The following is a 19,431-nucleotide window of genomic DNA, read 5'->3' as shown; positions in this document are numbered from 1 at the left end:
AGGATACTGTAGTTATCTTTCTATGAATCTTTCAGAGTAACTCACGTAGTTTTAAGATCATAGTTGGTTTCTAATAATGCCTTGTTAAGTTAATTAGAGAAAAAAATGATTTAGGATGAAAATGAGGACATGTAGTTCAAAATTGGTGGTAAAGAATGCCCTATGTTGGTAATGGGGAAGGAAAAGAAAAATTAGAGATTAGAAAGTATCTTAAGACCCTACAGTGAGAATTTTATATTTTTCTTTCCTTCTACTGTCATTTTCAGGATTCAGAGTGATCTTTGAGGCGGGCTTCATTGTCACTACACCCTTCCTTCCATCTTAGTACAATCTGTCATATTGCTTGAGAGTTGCATGTTTCTAATTTATCAACTTGTAAATACTTCCCTAAATTTATTTTGTCTGGAAAAAATAATGCTGACACCTTTGACTCTGTATCATCCCCTAGACCAACAATAGAGCTTTAAAAACCCTCCTATTAATTCACATTAGTCTTCGGAATATTTTTTTCTGAACATTAGCACAGTGGTGAATTAATTTCATTATGACTTTAAGTTGTTTTTAAAAACCATAATCACAGATAATATAGTTGAGATGACTAAAAAGAGTTACTATAAGCCAAAAGCTACAGTGGGATTACGCAGTATATCAAGACAATGCCTTTTGTCACAATTCAAGTCAAATAAAAATGAAGAATAAAGAGTGAGGTGGCTGCTGAAACAAGGAAATCCCCTGCAGCCATGCCCCTCTCGCACTAGTGGGGAGGGACAGGAATGAGTCTGAAGCAAGCCAGAAACAGATGTAGTGAAAAGCAGACCGGAAGCCGGAGCAAGCAATTGTGTTTGCATACATTTTTAAGTCAGAGAGAACTGGGTGCAAATTCACTCACTGAAACCTTGGGTAATTTAACCTTTTTGAGCTTTGATTCCTTTATGTTTTATTCAATGTTCACATAAAACCAAGACTAATGGACAATATTTTGGTATAGCAGTATATCTCAATGGGCTCAATCTTGAATGAAATTTAATAAGAAAATATGAAGTCCTATTTTTTATTTAAAAATATTACACCAGAAACACACCAATGAAGCAATAATTATACACACAGAGAACTTGTAAAAAAAATATACCAACGTTTAACTGCCAGAACCAAAAACTTTACAGAGAAGTAACATATGAATTAAGTCTTGGAGGACAAATCTGAGAATTCCTAGGAAAAGATTTTTGGCAATGTACAGATTAAACATTCTTATAATTACAGAGGACTCAGTTGGTGGAAATACTAGAGAAGAAGACTTTAGGTCAATGGAAGATATGCCTGCACAGCAGAACAAACAAGAATGAAATAGGCAATTTCTGCAGTTAGTGACTCCCCATGCCTGCAAGTATTTAAGCAAATCCTCCACGGAAAGCAGCATAGCACAATGGGTAAGCATACCCTCTGGACACAGATTGCCTGGGTTGAAATCCCAGCCCCACCCCTTCACAAGCTGTGCTTTCTTTGTGCCTCAGTTTAAAATGGAGATACAAGCAATGTCTAACTTACATGGTAATGTTCTGAGGATTCAATAATTAACAAATGTAAACACCTGAGTGCTATGTAAGTTTTAGACATTGTTAGTGGTAATATTTCTTGGAGGGGATGTTGTAGGAGGAATTCATGTTTTAGATGAGTTTGGTTGGATAATCTATAATGGATCTGCTTCCTCTGAGATCTCATGATTCTATATTTTTATATTTCCTGCCTTTAAGGGATTAAAATTGCCAATCAATTGAGCTTTGGCTGAAGCATTTTTAAAAAGCAAAACAAAATAACAACAAAAACTCATGCTTCTCTAAAAAATAGTTTTGACCATCCTCTTTCAGATAGTAATGAATAGATTGTTTTAATAATTATTCATGTGTTTTATGACTTCCCCCACCCACAAAATAGCTCCCCAGGAGCAGCAAGGAGAGAGGTGGAAAGGAGAGGAAGATGGGAATCAAAATTAAATTTATTTCAGAAGAGTCCAGTCCATGAAATTACATTACAATATGATATACACAAAATAAAGGACAATTGCTTTTGGTCTTGGTGAAGAATCCTTCTGCTTTGAACATGGAGCTGCATGGGGGGTGGTAATTCTTTGTCTAATAACTCATTATCAGTCACGGTGATGCCCCAACACCTCTTTTTCAAGTGAGGTTGGGGACCACCCGTGATGTTTGTTAAATGGGGCTCCCTGGGTACCACCAGATACAGTAAATCAGAGTCTCTGCAGCTGGACCCAGAGGTTAAGAAACTCAACTATTCCATCCCCATCTGGTCTGGCTGCCACACGGGGATCTGCTTTTCATTGCAATTTAAATGGAATGATGTTTGGCCCCAGTTCCCATATCTGCCTGCCTATGAACAACAGTAGCAACAAGTACTTAACAAAACTCTGGTTGAGGTAAATAGCCAAAGACAGCTTAGCCCTTTTCTCCAGCACTGTGTCTTCCAGCTGAACTGGGCATATAATTTACAGCAGCAAACCTGAAACTGCAACTCTTGACAGATTAATTCCATAACAAAAAATCAATCATGGCACTTGTTGCTGGCATACGTAATATTTTGAGTTTCCTGTCTAGCACCACCGTGAAGCAGACCTCCTTGACCTTGACTACATTAAACAAATGCTCTAATACATTAGTGTACTCAGCTGATCACTGCATGCCCCATCACCCAGGGCTGCACAATAGTGATCATCTTTGAGCTCTTACTTCCTGTGGCATCTCCTAAACCAACATCCTTACTAGCAGAAAGAATGTCTCTTCTAACAGAATGTAGTAGTTATAGCAACATCCTGAAAAAGTCTTATTTTTTGACTGGTCACTTCAGGCAATATGTCAGCTGATTTGTCTGCTAGTTTTTCCCTGAACAAGTTATCTGCTAGTCATGGGACTGGAGTGGGAGTTAGGGGGAGGGGAGAGAAGCTCACATTGAATAAAATTCTCTCTTGTTCAGAAAATATTCATATTCACAATGAGGGCCAAAGAGACTAAAGAGAAAAAGGAACTTGGATAGGTGGCTGGCTGAGCATGTCACCTGTATAATGAACAAACCACAAAGGCTGGAGCTGTGGGGTGATGAGGTAGACAGAGTAGAGAAAAGAAAAATGATTTCATTTTAAGAGAAGTTGAGGGACTAGATTACACCTGAGAATGTGAATTGCATTTGGAGTACACAAACTCTCCAGAAAAGGGCTATTGACTCTTTCATTGGATCTCTCACCATAGGATGGTCGACATGAGTGAAGACTCTCAGTGTTGATCTGAGAGACAAAGCTTAGCCTGGAGTGAACTCCACCAGAAATATTTCCCAGAAACCAGGACCATGCTGCTGATTTGCCCCCAGTTGGTTATTTACAGATAAATAAGTGATCTTCAGGCTGCTCAGGAAGGAGAGCTAATGGGGCCACTATTCCTGGCAATGAATGCCTACACAGAAGCCCCTTCAGTTCAATGAAATAAACAGGGCTAGAAGATACACCTGGACTTAGAGACCTGCATGCTCAATGCAGATGTCTCATTTTAAAAGCTCTTAATTTGCCATTTTATAAAATGATCCTGTGGTAAAAAGAAAAGAGCTAATTAATCATTTCATTATCTGACTGATATAACAAAGCACAAAGTGACAGTGAAAAAAATCAGCACTGAAAACATCTGTCCCACTCTAATGCCGAGGATTTCACAGCCTGACTCAACATCTGCAGATGGAGGTTTTTAAAAATTGAAATGAAGAAATCTTCAAATAGCATGTTATAGAAATACCCCAGGGGATAAACACCAGGTAAAGTTTGCTCTTCAAACCTGTGCATAGAATTTACTGTTCAAATAATAGTGCACCCTCTTACAAAGGAAATCATGTTCAAGTTGGCAGTGATTTAATGAATACAAGATGATTATACTGAAATTTAACATGTATTGTCTCTCTTATGCTCAAGGCTTTCCAAAGTGTCTTATTAACAAGCAATTAAAATGCTAAGACCAGGGATGGTGGCAACGGTGTAATGTGTGCTCTTCTCCCAATTGTCTACAAATTGCCTGGAATATCTCTTTTGTTGCTGGAGCAATGTTGCTTGCTGATGTCATAGTTATTCCTGCAGTTGTTTGAACAAGCAATGAGATCTGGGATTCTCTCTAGATTGTGGGATTTAAGAGAGACCTCCAGCCCTGGCTGGTGTGGCTCAGTGGATTGAGTGCCAGCTTATGAACCAAACAGTTGCCAGTTTGATTCCCAGTCAGGGCACATGCCTGGGTTGTGGGTCAGGTTCTCAGTAGGGGGCACTTGAGAGGCAACCACACATTGATGTTTCTCTCCCTCTTTCCCTCCCTCCCCCACTCTCTAAAAATAAATAAATAAAACTTTAAAAAAAGAAAGAGAACTCCATTCGTAGCCTCTTCTATTAACACTGTAGTAAACCAGTATGCATGCAGGGCCATTCCTGTATCCTGAAAATGTGCTACCCAAAGACAGACCACTCAAGAGCACATAAGCAAATGAAAACAATCAGCTTAATTATATTTATTATAAAATTAATAGATGGTTAGGGTCTAAATACATAAAATACAGATAATGATATAGAAGATATTAAAGCAATTTATAGTCTCACCCCAGGGAGAGTTAAGTGGCATAATGCATGGTGCATAGTAGGCACTTCAGATAAATTTGTGTAATAAGTATTTCTTTCCAGTTTTTTATATGCAAATATATTCATGGTTTAAATAAAAATTGTATCATATTGTACCTACTCTTCTGAAACCTGATTGTGTGTAAGAAGTTTTAGCACTAGATTGTAAATAGCTTTCCAAGTCATTAAATATTCTAACAGCTTACATGACTGCTTACTATTACATTTTTGGACATATTTGGAATAAAAATTAGTCAGAATTTAATAACATAGTCCCACTCTTTTATCCATCCAATAAATATTTTTTGAACACTTATTATGTGCAAGGCTCTATTCTAGACCTTGGGCTTCATTAAGACACAGACAAAATCGTTGCTTTCAAAGAAGTGAAATTGTCGTTTGGGGAAGATGGACCACAAATGAAGCATAATAACTAAATGTTTGAAGATGATAAGCACTGTGGAAGAGAATAAAACTGGATAAAGGGAATAGAGCATATCACGGGTGTAGGGGGAGAATAAGAGTAGTAATTTCAAAAGACAAAATTTAAAGTCTTAAAGGAGGAGAGAAATTTAATCACATAAACATTTTGGGGAAAGTGTTGCTGGCAAAGGAAACACCCAATGCGAAGGCCCTAATGTTGGAAAGTCATCGGACTAGCAAGGTGGCTTTACAAAGAACAGAGTAGTAGGACGTGATCAGAGAAGCCAAGAGAAACGATAAAAAGCTTTTGGCATGTTTTCTTGAGGGAAATTAGGAAACCCTGGAATGGTTTGAGCAGAGGAGTGACACCATTTTCACAGGATCTGCCCAACTACTGTGTCAAAAATAGAATGGATGCGCAAAGGTGAGAGGAGGCTACTGCAGTTAAGCAAGTAACAGTGACGATGGCTCAAACCAGGGTAGCGAAGGTGGGAAGTGGTTCAGTTGTAGGTGGGCTTTGAAAGTAGTGCCTACAGTGTATGCTGATGGTTGGGGTAGTGTTTGCCAGAGGAGTTTGCAAAGTGTTTAGGCTTTGGAAGAATCCCTGGCAGAGTCAGAGTTGCCTGGTATTAAGTTGGGAAGACAGTGGGTGGAGAGATTTCAGGAGGCAGAGATCAGGTTTCAGTTTGGGGCATGTTGACTTTGAGGTGTCTATTAAGCATCCAGATGGAGATGCTGAGGCTGCAGTTGGATTTAAAAGAATGGAATTCAAGGAGAACTCAGAAAGTATAAGTTTGGGCTGGAGATATAATTTTGGGAGTCATGGATGTAGAGATCGCATTGAAGTCAGGGAAGTAGATGAGATCACATAAGTGTACGTGTGGGGAAGAAAGAAACTGAAGTGCTGAGGCATTTAACATTACTATATGTACCGAGAGAAGGTGAAGATCTAGTAAAAGAGACTGACAGGAGCAACCAATGAGGTGGGAGGAAAACCAAGTGTGTGGGGACCTAGAAACCAAGTAAAGAAAGTGTATTAAGGAGGAATGTGGTTAACTATGTCAACTGCTGCTGACAGGTTTACTGCTACTCATCAGTACAATGCCTTGTGTGCAGTAGAAAAAAGCACCCTCTCTCAGGAGATTTGCGACTGCAAACCTGCAGCTCAGCAAGTGCAGTGTGGACTAGATTTCACCGCCTCCCATTCCCCCTTCCAGGCGCCTTGTGCGAGCACAACCCGTACAGATACACATGGCAACCCTCACTGCTGCTGGGCAAGGTAAGGACAAAGAACTGATCACTGAATATAGCAACGTGGATGCCAAGAGTGACCTTGATGGGAGGACTTTTGGAGGGGTAACGGTCCACAAAAACATGAATGTTAAAGGTTTAAGAGAGAATGAAAGCAGAGAAAATGGAGACAGCAAATATAGACTACCCTTTGGAGGCCATTTGCTTCAAAGAGGAGCAGGGATGTCAGGCCGTAGCTGGTGGGAGTCATGAGGTCAGGAGAAATAAAAGAAATAGCGGTACATCTGTGTGCTAATGGGAGCCAGGCCCAGCATCGTCCTCTCTTGCTTTGACTACTGCAGTGACTTTCTCACTGTTTTCTTACATTCACTCTTGTGTCCTACAGTCTTTTCTCCAAATATCCTCTCAATGTGATCCCCTTAAATCATAAACCAAATAATGTCATGCCCTCTTCCCATCAAACTATTTTAAAATAAAATAAAAAGTCCTCACCATGACCTGTACAGTCCTGCCTGGCTGTCTCCTCCTTCATTTCCTACCATCCGTACCTTCAAATATGCAGCTGCAGCCACGCTGGCTTCCTTGTGCTTCCTCCAACCAGCAAGCCTTCTCCCAGCTCAGGGTGGCTCACCTGCTGTCCCTTCTGCCTGTAAGTCTCTTCCATGTTGTCATGTGCTTTGCTGCCGCATTTCATTCAGGTCTCAACCCAAGTACCACCTCCTCAGTCCTTGACTGACAATCTTACAATCTCTCTGTCACTCTTTATGGCCTTTTTTTTTTTCATAGCACAAATTGATAAGTGATTTTATTTGATTCCTCATTTTTGTCTATATCCCCTCCAAAATACAAATTCCATGAAGGGAGGGGCTTTGTCTCATTTTATTCACATTCACCCCTAACTGGTACAGTAATGTCTGGCACATAGCAGTAACTCAATAAGTATATTTTAAATAAATGAATACTTGAAAGTATACAACTAACACTATGGATACTTCAGTGTTTTTTTAGCATATTGAAAATTCAGGGTCATGGGTGTGCGTTGTGTTGGCCTGTGCGGATGCGTGGAGAGGAGCCCCAGTGTGCGCCTTTTTCCAGCACACACATGTGCTCTAACAATTTTCCATCCAATGGTGGAGGACTTTTGGTTCAACCTAATGACACTGTTTAGGACTTAAACTTAAGGGAAAAACTTAGGTATAAAATAGAATCAGAGATGTCCTCTGTTGTGGCAGAGAGGACACTGGATATGCCTCCGAAGTCCTCAATTCAAGTCTTCCCTGCTTCTTTTCGGTGCTGTGTGACTTTCTGTAAGTCACTATGTATCTCTGTGCCTTAGGCCCCTTATTTTAAATTTGTGATAAATTATGTACTTCCATCATCTTATTGTGTGAAGACCAAGTGAGATATTTGGGATAGTGCTAAACAAATGCACATAAATATTTTCTCTGGAAAAAAGAAAGTGTCGGCAGCTAATCTGTGGGGGTGGGGGAGAGAACATGGAGTTCTGCAGCAGCACAGGCACCATCTGGCTCTTTAAAATGTGTCCCTCAGGAAGAAAAATGAGATTGCTGTGGAGGCTGCAGTAAAGAATTATTTCCAAAGTGATATTTTCCAACTCTAATAAGTCTGTGATCACACAACCAGTATTTGGGGTAAAGGCCACTGCTTCCCCCGGCTGACCTGAAAGCAGGCACCGTATATTTCCTGTTGGGAGTGTGCCGGCACAGCGGTTCCCTGTGCAGAATGGAAAATAAAATCATGGAGTGCAAAACACTAGACACTCCTACCTAGCCTGGAACTGAACAAGAAACAGTCTTCCAGTCCTCCCCGGTGCGCCACCTGGCAAATGCCAGCCCACCCGTCCCTGGAGTGACCAGAGGAGGTGTTTTAAATACAGCACTTGTATGTGTGTATTACAAGAACAGAGGAGATGACTGAAAGGATGTGCGATCCAGGAACAGCGTGGGAGTAGGAATAGCTCGAGGCTCTTTTTTTTCTCTCTCCCCCTCGGCAGCATTTTCTTTCTGCTCTTACCTGCTCCAGTCTCCTCTCCCACTATCACCTTCTTCCTCACGTTTCTGCTCCCCGAACCTGCGTCATTCGATTTGCTGTGGCCTAGATAAGCTAAAACAGATTCTTAGTTTCCCAGTTCCAAATATTTATTAAGAAATCTCCTTGGCCCAGCTCAGCTAAACATTTTGAGCCTTGCCACATAAGTCATGGGTTGCTGGTCTCTTTATTTTGGACTTTCCTTGAGAGAGATGCCTACCCCGGATGACTGCAGTGGCCAGCTCGAGGTCAAGTGGCACAGGGCATGGCTGGGCCTGTAGGGAGAGATGTGGACTTGGGCAGATAACCTGAGAAGGGGACTGGGTGGCACAGGCCTTGTAAATGGCACCTTGCTTCGGTGAGGTCCTGCTGTGCATGTGGGTTGCCCCCACAGTCTCTCCTGGAATCAGTCTCTTCTGCTTATCCAAAAGTAGAGGACTGTTACTCAGAGCGGCTAGTTCAGTAGGTTACCAAATGTCCCACTTGAAATCTTGCCTATCAGTATAAAATATTTTATGTCAGCCTTATTAATTTTCAAGGCTGACAAACTGGTTTCTAGTGTGCCAATAAAAGGGCCTAGACACTCAGTCTCACTAAATTGTGAGAGCTTTTTAACTCTATACACTTTCACTACAGGAGATCTAGGCTGCCCAGTATATGCCCTCACACAATGGGGAGCAACCTGGGATCCTACACACAACACTCCCCCCATTTGATGCCCACCCACCCGACTCTGACTCAGTTCTCCAAGAGGCTCCTCCCAGCTCCTAGCAGTGAAAACTGAAAACGACACCATGGCAACATATTCCCAGCAACACCCTTTTGGCTGCACAAGCCCAAGCAAGCATCTGGAACTGAGAAAACACTATAAGCCTTTTCACCTGTCCAGTTACAGGTAGAGGCTTCATCGGCCAAATGGGGGAGATCAGGGCTCCCTGCTCTCACCATCGATGCCCTTGATTCCATCTTTCTGGAAAAATGAATTTTTGTGTCATTGGCATAGAGAAGGGAATTGAAAATGCTCTCCCTTTTGGCACTTATCTAATTGTACTGCCTAAATGTGCAACTGGTCCAGGGTTTAGACTCTTATGGCCTCCGGAGAAATTTTCTCACAGCACAAGTAGGGCTTGGAACTCTAGGATCAGCCTCATCCCGGAATGTGAAGCACAGGGAAGCCCTCCTGCTCACTCCACTCCCATTCCCCCGTTACATCCAGAGGACTGTGTGCTTTGGGCTCATCTTGGAGTGGGGGCTCCTATGGTTTTCTTTGCCAGGTCCAGTGACCAGGCCAGTTGTCATGCATTTAAAAAAGGATGAAGAGCTCTGGCTTTGCTCCATTAATAAGTCTGAGTGTGAAAGGTTGTCGTGACTCCCACTCATTCCTAAATTTCTGGGCTGGTTCAGGAAGGCATGCACACAGACAGACTTGCAGCAAACAGACAGACTTCCCATGTTTGAGAGTGCAATCAGTGAAAGATGCGGTTTCACACCTCACCCAGGCAGTCTGACTACCCCCAACAGCCGCCTCGGACAGCCTGGAGGGAGGGTCTCCAACACATGTTCCTTCTGACCAGGAGGCCCAGATTCAGACAACAGTAATGATGATGATAGCATCAGTAAGATCCTCAGCTACCCGGGGACGTTCTGTGACTTGGCTAGGGTCTCATATGTAGTACATGGCCCCAGCACTGCAGAGACAGGTTGTCATGCCCATTAAGGATGAAATCCAGAAGTTCAAGAGTTTTACACATGCAGAGATTGATTCACCCTCAATTTCTCCAGCCCGCTTGCCTTTCTGGCTAACTTATAAAAGGGGGAATATTGACCTGGATTTGAGTATTTAGGGGCTAAAAGGATTCCACTTCTCTATCCATCTCGAATCACCCTCTATTTATCTACAATATGTAATGGGGGGTGCGAGAGAGATTTAATAGCAGGAATTGCTCTAGAGGGCTGACCTGTACCTGTATTTACTCATTAGACAAGGGACACTGGCAGCACGGACACACACACACACACACCCCTTTGCAGGAAGGATGGCACTGGGGGTTCCTAGACTGGGAGTTTGGTCCAGTAAAAGGGGCCTGGCCTAAATACAGCATGGAAATAGTAAGTAACACACCCAGGGCTGTGAGTGACCAAACTCCTAGCAGAGTGCCTGAAAAACATTAGGCCGTCAGAAAACAGTTATTGAATGAGTGAAAGACAACATCCAAATCCAACTAAAGGTAACGTGGTTACCGTTAGGATTGTGTGCTTCCATCTTAAATGTCTTTCATGAACGAGCATTCAGAGAAAAGGCATTCTTACTTTGAGATATGATCTCTGAAACAGAAGTGCGATGTTTGGGTATTGAATGATCACATCAGAGCTATACTAGCGTGAAGACGGTGGGGACTTAGTCATTCCAACCATCCTCCTTGTCATGAATAAACAGGCAGATCACAGTCAGCCTGGAATCTCCTTTGAGTTTGGTAATGGAATTCTAAGTGAGTCCAAAATTAGTTTCAGTGAATGCCACTTGAGATGATTGTGTTGCCGTGAATGTGATACACGGACACAGGTACCAGGCTTCTCTGCTGAGAAGAACAGCATGATGGGATGGGGGTACACATCAACACGGAGCTGAGTGGGGCCATTCCCGAGAGTCATCAGGAAAGCTAAGTCAGGACTGCTTCGTGTTTTAAAGGTGGTTGAAAAACGATCACTGCGGAAGGCCGCTGTGACGCAACCTGCCAGAGTTTAGAAATCAGGATAAAGTTAAATAACCTATCCAGGAGCGTTATCTTAATCAAGCAGCATAAAGAACTTGCCCACTAGTAAGGCGGGCCCGCAGCATGGGTGGAGGCAGCACTGGATGAGGACCCACATGGTACTTAGTGGGAAAGTGACTTAGTAAGTGTCTTGGATTTAAAAATCAGCATTTGGATTTTAAAATTTGAGAAACTTCTTCTCTCTCTCCATCTCCTCATCCCTTTTTCCTCTTCCCCCTCTTTTTTTCTTTCTTGAGCTCATTGGACCAATGAAATTTATAAACTTTACCAACTCCACCAAGTTTCTTACCTGCTTTAACTACACTAAGGAAATTCTCTCAAATATAACTCTCGGTGCAAGAAATGGAGTCATTGCGCCCAGTTAAAATCTTACAAAAGAACTTCTTTCCCCTGGATTTCTGCAGCAATGATGTCTTTTCTCATCATCCTACTAAACAACAGTGTAAATTTTAATTATTTTTCTTGTGAGTGCAAGCAAATGCTTTGCTGCCTGCTTGTCCTCCGGCCTGCCTGTGGGTGCTGGAAACTGAGGTGGGGAAACTTCGGCAGAGGGAATGTAGAGAGGCAGGGCACAGGGTGCCAGAGACATAGCTGGAATCCATGTTTCTGTGTCCTGACCCAGAACTGATTTATCAAACTATGTCGCTATGCAAGAAGCTCCTCTAAAGTGGCCTATTTATCTTGAGGGTAAGGGAAGGGCTCATTCCTGTTCCACTTCGGTCTCACTGCATTTTCCTTTTGTTACAGTGTCACGTAAGCGAGAGCAGGCAGTTCGTGGCTAGGGCCCCAGAGCGAATGACATGCCATCCACAGTGGGGTCCTGTCCTCGAAGGAACGCGTGTTGGTCAGGCCCATACTGGAATTAAGAGATTTTCCACTTCTCAAGCCTCAGCATCCCTCTTCTTCAAAATGGAGCAATTGGTCTAAAATGCTAAATGATCTCCAAGGATTTTCTAGTTCTGCAAAAACTTATTGAGCTTTTTGTGTAATTTTAATTATGCTGTTCACCAAGTGCCCATCACCAGTACATCACCTCTGGAATCCACTCTCCCCACCCCACCAAGGTTTAGCAACTTAAAATGGAATCAGAGTTGTCACATACCACATTTGAATGGTGTCTCTGTCATAAAATAAGAAAAAAAAAAACACTCAAAGGAGTAGGATGTAAAACAATTCCTTGATTAGTTTAGGTTCTGGCTGTATGTGGGGGTTGTGGAGAGGGTGAAGGGAGATAGAGGATGAGAAGTGTCATAACAAAAAGTCTTAATTTAAGCAGGAAAAAAGTTTCTAGGAAAGGGCTTATTTCATAAAATTGTTACTCTTTCAGCAGTTTAGTAAATTTTATAAAATGTGGGCTCCAGAACGATGATTCAATAGCCAGGCTCAGGTAGCCTTCTTTGGTAAATGAACTTGGGGGCTGGGGAAAGCTAGATCCTGCTTGGAACCGGGCAGAATACTCCTATTCACCCCATGGCTTGCGGGTGATGAATTTTCAACCATGCCCCACATTAATAGGTCACATGGAAAAAGGATCATCTTGGTTAGAACCAGTTGCAAAGTTTAAACAGCAAACCCTGCAGCTCAGAGATCACCGTGGGGTTTAAGGTCAGTGAGTAGAATACCAATGTCGAGAACCTTACAAATCTGGAGAAAATTACCTTCAGCTGCATGAAAAGCATGATAAATTTCAAGAAATATCATTTTTATTTTTAGAATTCGGTGACTAACAACCTGCTTAACCTTGAGATGCTGATATTACAAGAATCACAGTGTGGCCCAGCGCTGGCATGTATGATGATAAATCTGCTTTGTCAGAGATAGATTTATGTGAGGGACACTATGTTTTTCTGATATTAAGATTAAGAAAGAAAAATATATGTAAGCGGGTAAGCAAATCAAGCCTTGTATTTTCATCTGAGAAAGACTGAAAGACATTTTCTAACATGACAAATTTTTTTAAGTTCCTTGTGTTGGAAGGAATTTTCTTCCTCACACACTTTTGGAGGCTATTTTGGATGCTCATTATAAGTTTAGGGAAAATGTTAGTGCCAGGGTTTTTAGTTGATAAGACTGACTCCTACAATCATCTTTTCTCTCACTGGCTTTTGCTTCTGAAACAGGTGTATGGCCTCTCAGTGTAGATTTTACAAACTTTAAAAATAAAACCTTGTTTCAGGAACACAAGAGGCCATGCCACCTCCAGCTGGGAGTTCGAGGTTCTCTGGCCTTGCCGAGTATGGAGGTACCAGTTTTGAACTCTCATTTGGAGTCAGTATGGACAGAGACCATCAAGGAAGGTATTATAGCTGAAAATTACTCAGTCTAGGCTGCGGTCACTTGGAGTTTTAGGCTGTTAACATTTGTAAGTGCTTGTTCCTCCTCTTCTTCTCCCTTTCATAAGTGAAGTGCAGGCCATGTGTCTACTACCAACATGAAATTCCGTCACTTTTCCCAGGTCCTTTGAAAACAGCTCTTGTCTGTCATTCTAGCTCTTTCCAGGTCCTTGCTATCGGGCTAAGGGAATCAGAAAGAAGATTTGAGGTGTTCAGGGTCAGTCAGGATAGAAAATGTCGATATCCATCAGGATAAAGAACCCAAACGAGAAAGGGAGTAGACACAGGAAGGCAGGGTGGAAAAACCAAAGTTAAATAGAGGCTGGCTTGATGCATGAGCAAATTGAACATTTAGACATGACAATGGAAAAAATTCTCTAGCAGAATTCTCATACTAGAGATGGTCTCCAGATATAATCCCATGTGTTTAGTGAATTACATCATCATTATTCCCCAGAACTCTTATAAGAAATCATGTAATAAATTGCGATTTATTTATTCTTGTTGTTTTGGTGGTGGTCAGACATATATAATATAAACTTGACATTTTAATCATTCTTAAGGTACAATTTAATTCAGTAACATCAATTACATTCACAATGTTGTGTAATTATCACCACTGTCTATGGCCAAAACATTTTCACCTTCCTAAACAGAACCTCTGTAACTATTATGCAATAATTCAACATCTTCCCTCCTCCCCCATCCTAGTCCCTAGTGACCACTAATCTACTTTCTGTTGTTATGAATTTGCCTACTATAGATATTGTATATAAATAAAATGATACAATATTTGTCCTTTTGTGTCTGGTTTATTTCACTTACCATGATGTTTTCAAGGTTCATCCATATGGTAGCATGTAGGAGAACTTCATTCATTTTTTATGGCCGAATAATATTCCATTCTTATAATTACTCCTCTGCGCTTCCTTCCTTGGGGAGCTCTGCTGGGGTCTCACTGGTTGCCGAGTTGAGGAGGAGGAGAGAGCAGGTGTGCCTTGGTGCTTCCAGTTTCTCTTTGGGAGCTGGCTGCCCTCTGGAAGTTTGCAACCTGCTCTGTTTTCCGAGTCCGCAGTTTTTCAGGGGTCTGATGAGAGGTAAATTAGTGTTCAGTGCAGCCCACAGTTCTTCATGACTTTAATCTTTCACTTCAGTTTCTCCTTGGGAATTTCATAAGGGAGGATGGTTGAAATTCAAGTATGTCACAGTCTTTATGTTGTCATGTAATCTCATGGCAGAAGCACTAATGAGCTGAAGCAGACATTGTGACTGAACATGATTTAGTTTGGGGGACCAAATGGCAGAATGAAATATAAGCCTTGGGTATAGAATGATCTTGTACTGTCCCATCCTGCACTGTCCTGACCAACTTTAGAGTCCTCTGGGGGCAAGACCTAAACTGTTCACTAGTGGTTAGTAAACGATTGATTTCTTTCCTCAAGGTAATAAACTACACCCTTGATGGACATTTAGGTTTGGGAATATCTGGGGAGAAACTCATTTCTCCAGCTTCATGTTTCCATATAAGGAAAACTCAAATAACTGATGCATTTGGAGGCACTGAGTTTACAAGGTTCAGTTCTTTCCTCTCCCTGGGATGTCTGGAGGCAGTTATTGGCAGGAAGTCTAAATTACGTCTGCTCTGCCCCTCCAGGGAAAGCCTATGGTTGTTCAGCACTCCCAAAGATTGCGGATGGGAGTCTGTTTAAATGAGGGCAAAGCAGCACCAGGCCCACTTGGCCAGTAGATCTTGGTCAGGAGACTCCACAATCACTTCCATCAATAATCTGCCTGGCTTTTAGGTCTCAGTCTTTATTGATTCCGAATTTAGGCCAGAAGGGAGAGGAGTGTGAAGGATTAACCCTATCAAAACCTTATACGTGAAAGTCCTTCTGCCATGTGACCACACAGCAAGAAGTTGACCACCTATGAACCAGGAAATGGGTCCTCACCAGAGATCACATCTACTGGTGACTGGATCTGGGATTTCCCATCCTCCAGAAACAGGGTATTGGCAGAGTCAGAACAAGGGTCAGAGTCTGCCCCGAGCAAACTCTGGACCCTGCGGCAATCTCTGCTTTTTATTCCGTTGTACGTGCAAAGACAAGTCTACACGGATATACCTTTCCCTCATTTGAATCCAACAGGCCTCTTTTTTATTCCGTCTCTCCTATTATCTTGCATATGTTGCCATTTTTTAAAAACGAAAAATAAATTCAATGTTGTAAAAAAAATCCATGTTCTGTATGAGAGTTGGAAGGCTTCTCCTATGACGCACAAATGAGGGAGTAAATGCCACCTTCTGGACAGCTGCTGATGCCGTTGACTTGGGAAGGGCCTCGGCGGTGCATTTGCTTTTCAGATGGACCATTAGTCAGACTCAATTTTTAAGTGATATCCAGATACATTACAAGGTTTCACATAACTCAGTTTTTCATAATGTCTTAAGTAAGCAAACATAACTCAGCAACAAAAACAGGTAAGAAGTGCTGTGGTTCCAGTGTTCCCTTGTGTCTCCTGAGAGACAATAAAAGGGGTATTATTCAAAAACCCTGCTTGTTCCTCTACATGTTTTCACAATCCCACTTGCTTCCTGAGCTGTGTGGTCAAAACTTTGTTAGCATCTCCTTACCAGTATCCTATTCGTTTGTTTGTTTTTCCCCTGCTCCCCATTCTTATTTCTTTATATAAAAATTGACTTAGAGTTTTTGTACTTTATCTTATTTTTCAGAATAAGTGAGACCACAGTGTCAATATGAAAAACTTTAACACCCAAGGGTGGTTTTTGAGCATAGAAAGAAGTTGGTTTCATTTATAGTTACCTTGGTTTAAAGTTAATCTTACTTTATTAAAATCATAATTTTAAAACCTGGTTTTCTTTAAGTTAAGCCTTTCAGTTTACCCGGAAAATCTTATTAATCTATTTATGAATTTAGTAATTTGGACATTAAATAAAAACAATTGATTAATGTCCATTAACTCAAATGAACAGACTCAATTCTCTGTGACTGTTGCCAACCGCACTGCCCACCTTTCATTACCTACTCTTCAAAAACTGACCCTAACCGCGTTTGAAATCTGCTTCTTTGCCATCTGGCCTGATGCTGCGTTTTGTCAGTAGCAGGTGCTGGAGAGACACCACAGCACGAAGGGAATTTTCTCCCCGGTTCCACTGTCTTCATCTCGGAGGGCTCCTGCAGCACCCGCAGCTTCTCCAAGTGTTCTGCCTTCTACGGCAAGAATAGCTTCTCCAAAGTCTTTCCACCTCCAGGCCCCAGCAGTGTGGGCAGTTTCTCCAGCACACACCACCTGTGGTGTGCAGAAGCCAGCAGCTCCTGGTAGCCAGCTACTTCCCCCAGCACCCTCTCAGAAGGTTTTGCAACAGCACGCCTCTGGCAAAGCACTCTATAAACAGCTTGTCCTGGCATCTTGGTGAGTGGATTTCCAGGAAGTGCCAGAGGGTGGATTTGCAGAAAGTTCCACCAGTAGAGCAACACAGACACTTCTCTGAATAATGAACATTTTCCAGGAAGGTCCTGATCTCAACCATGGGTGCTCTCTAACACTAAAGCTAAGACTGCTGCTCATATCTCTGTTCCCATATACTTCACAGTTCTCTTTACTTCTTACCAGACAATCCCTTATTACCCCAATCCCTGTAATATAAATATTTTATTTATTTTTAGAGAGAGGGGAAGGAAGGGAGAAAGAGAGGGAAAGAAACATTGATGTGTGAGGGAAACATCAGTTGGTTGCCTCTTGCGCAACTGCCACAGAGGACCTGGCTTGCCACTCTCAGGCATGTGCCCTGACTGGGAATCGAACCTGTGACCTTTCAGTTTGCGGGAGGATGCCCAATCCACTGAGCCACACTCGTCAGGGCTTCAATCTCTGACATAGGTAATATCTCTTTATGTTAAACTTTCCCTGTGATAATTGCTGTGTGCCTTCTATTTCTGTCTTCTGGTTGGACCCTGAGTGATACATGCTCTTTAAACAAGCAGTCTCATTTATAGACCTAGTTAATTAAACATGCTTAAACTTTTAAACTTCACATACATACTTAATACATTTAATTTTCTCTTTAAACATTTAAAAATGTCTGAAAGAGAATACTTAAAACCCTAAACAAGCAACATCTTCCCAAATACTTAAGTATTCCTAATAATTCAATGTTATATGAAAAATAGGAAATTTCAAATTCACATGAGCTTTCCAATTTATTTACAAATAGTTAAATTCTTATAGAGATTTCAATTTAAATCATAAATCTGAAATCAGTTACTGATTTAAATTTGACATCAGAAGGCTAATCTTTCAGATTCAATGTACCAAGTTACCTTAAACACTATAATCACTTTAAATAAAGAATATGAATTAGCTCAAACTTACCACAACAATGTTTAAGCTTAGGTTTGAGTTTCTTATTTATTTCTGTACTTACTGCCAAACCTTTCCAGGCTTGAAAAGACTCACCCAGCTATGGGACAGTTTTATCCCTGATTAGTAAGGTCACTGGATCAATAATTCATACTCACGTTACCCGCACAGTCTTGGACAGGCTGGGGTGATAGTGCTGCTTCAGGGTCAAGATTTTGTGACTACGGGGCACACACAGGAACTACACGCATCCGGGTCATACGTTCAGCCCTTTTAAAAATGTAGTCTCCGTGTCAATCGGCAACTCAAAGGTCACAACCTACCTAATTCTTTTCTTTGATTTGGGTTATAGGGGTCATATACTTTCACTCAGACTTCAGTTAACTTTTTTTAATTCTTGATTGAGTTCTGAACTTCTTCAGCAACCAGTTACAATGTTGAAGTCATTTTAATGCTGTCTGATTAGATATTACATTTCTATTCGTGTTTTTGTCTGACTGTTGGGGCAACAGTTCTAAAGTTCTGTTAATGATACCTTGGAGCTAAAGCACCAGAAAGCTAGAAACCTTCCACCTGAGAAAAGAATAGCGGAGGTGTGAGGTGGGGTGAAGTTTGTGAAAATATCTTCCTCTGTTTTCACTGCATTTGTATTTCTGAAATCAGGTTGCGGGGCACAGTGAGCAGCTGGACGAGCTCCGTGAAGAATGATCTTTGGTCATTAGGGCTCTTTAAGCTATTTATCTGTTCACATCTTGCCCTAAGGGTAAAGCTGTTTCTTATATCTGCTATTCCTATATTTTTCATAGTTCTCTTTACTTGGTTTCCAAGGTCACCCTAGTCTTGGGGAAAACTAACAGGTTCTGTGTTTGGCCAGGAGGATCTTAATATGTTACCAGGACTCAAAACCTGGCCTCCACCTTCCCCCTCGCCCCCCAACCCCAGAGTTGCTTACACATCTTTCATTTTTAACACTGCCATTTATTGACCATTCTGTTTTCTAGGCTCTGTGATAATTACATTATTAGATTGTCTCCTCTAATTCTTACTACAAGATAAGTATTTTTTCACCACACTTTTATAGATGAAGACAATCTCTGTCTCTCTCTCTCTCACACACACACACACACACACACATACACACACCCCTACATTGTTCCAGGTACTCTGCTGTTGCTAGGGATAGAATGGTGAGCAAATAGTAGTCCCTGCCCTCTTGGAGTTTATAGTCAAGTGTGTGGAGTGGAAGGGTATGCTTTTCTCACACACACATACATGCACAATCACACAGTGTAATCCTCATAGAACCTGCTCAGGGACTGGGGACAGGGAAGGCTTCCCTGAGGAAGGGGCATTTTAATTCAACCCCTTCAATGCCCTAGTTAGTTGAGACCGGTTGGAACCATGTGAATTTTAGGTTCTAACAGACCTGGGTTCAAATCCAAGCTCCATTTTTTCAGTATCTGTATTAAACTTTCTGAGCTTCAGGTTCACATTTATGAAGGAATGATGATGCTGGAGACCTCACAAGGTAAGGGTCACGTGAGATTATATATGTAAGCATTTAGCACCG

The sequence above is a fragment of the Desmodus rotundus genome, chromosome 3 (assembly GCF_022682495.2).
Source record: "Desmodus rotundus isolate HL8 chromosome 3, HLdesRot8A.1, whole genome shotgun sequence".
Lineage (NCBI taxonomy): Eukaryota > Metazoa > Chordata > Mammalia > Chiroptera > Phyllostomidae > Desmodus > Desmodus rotundus.
This window is presented reverse-complemented; position numbering follows the sequence as displayed.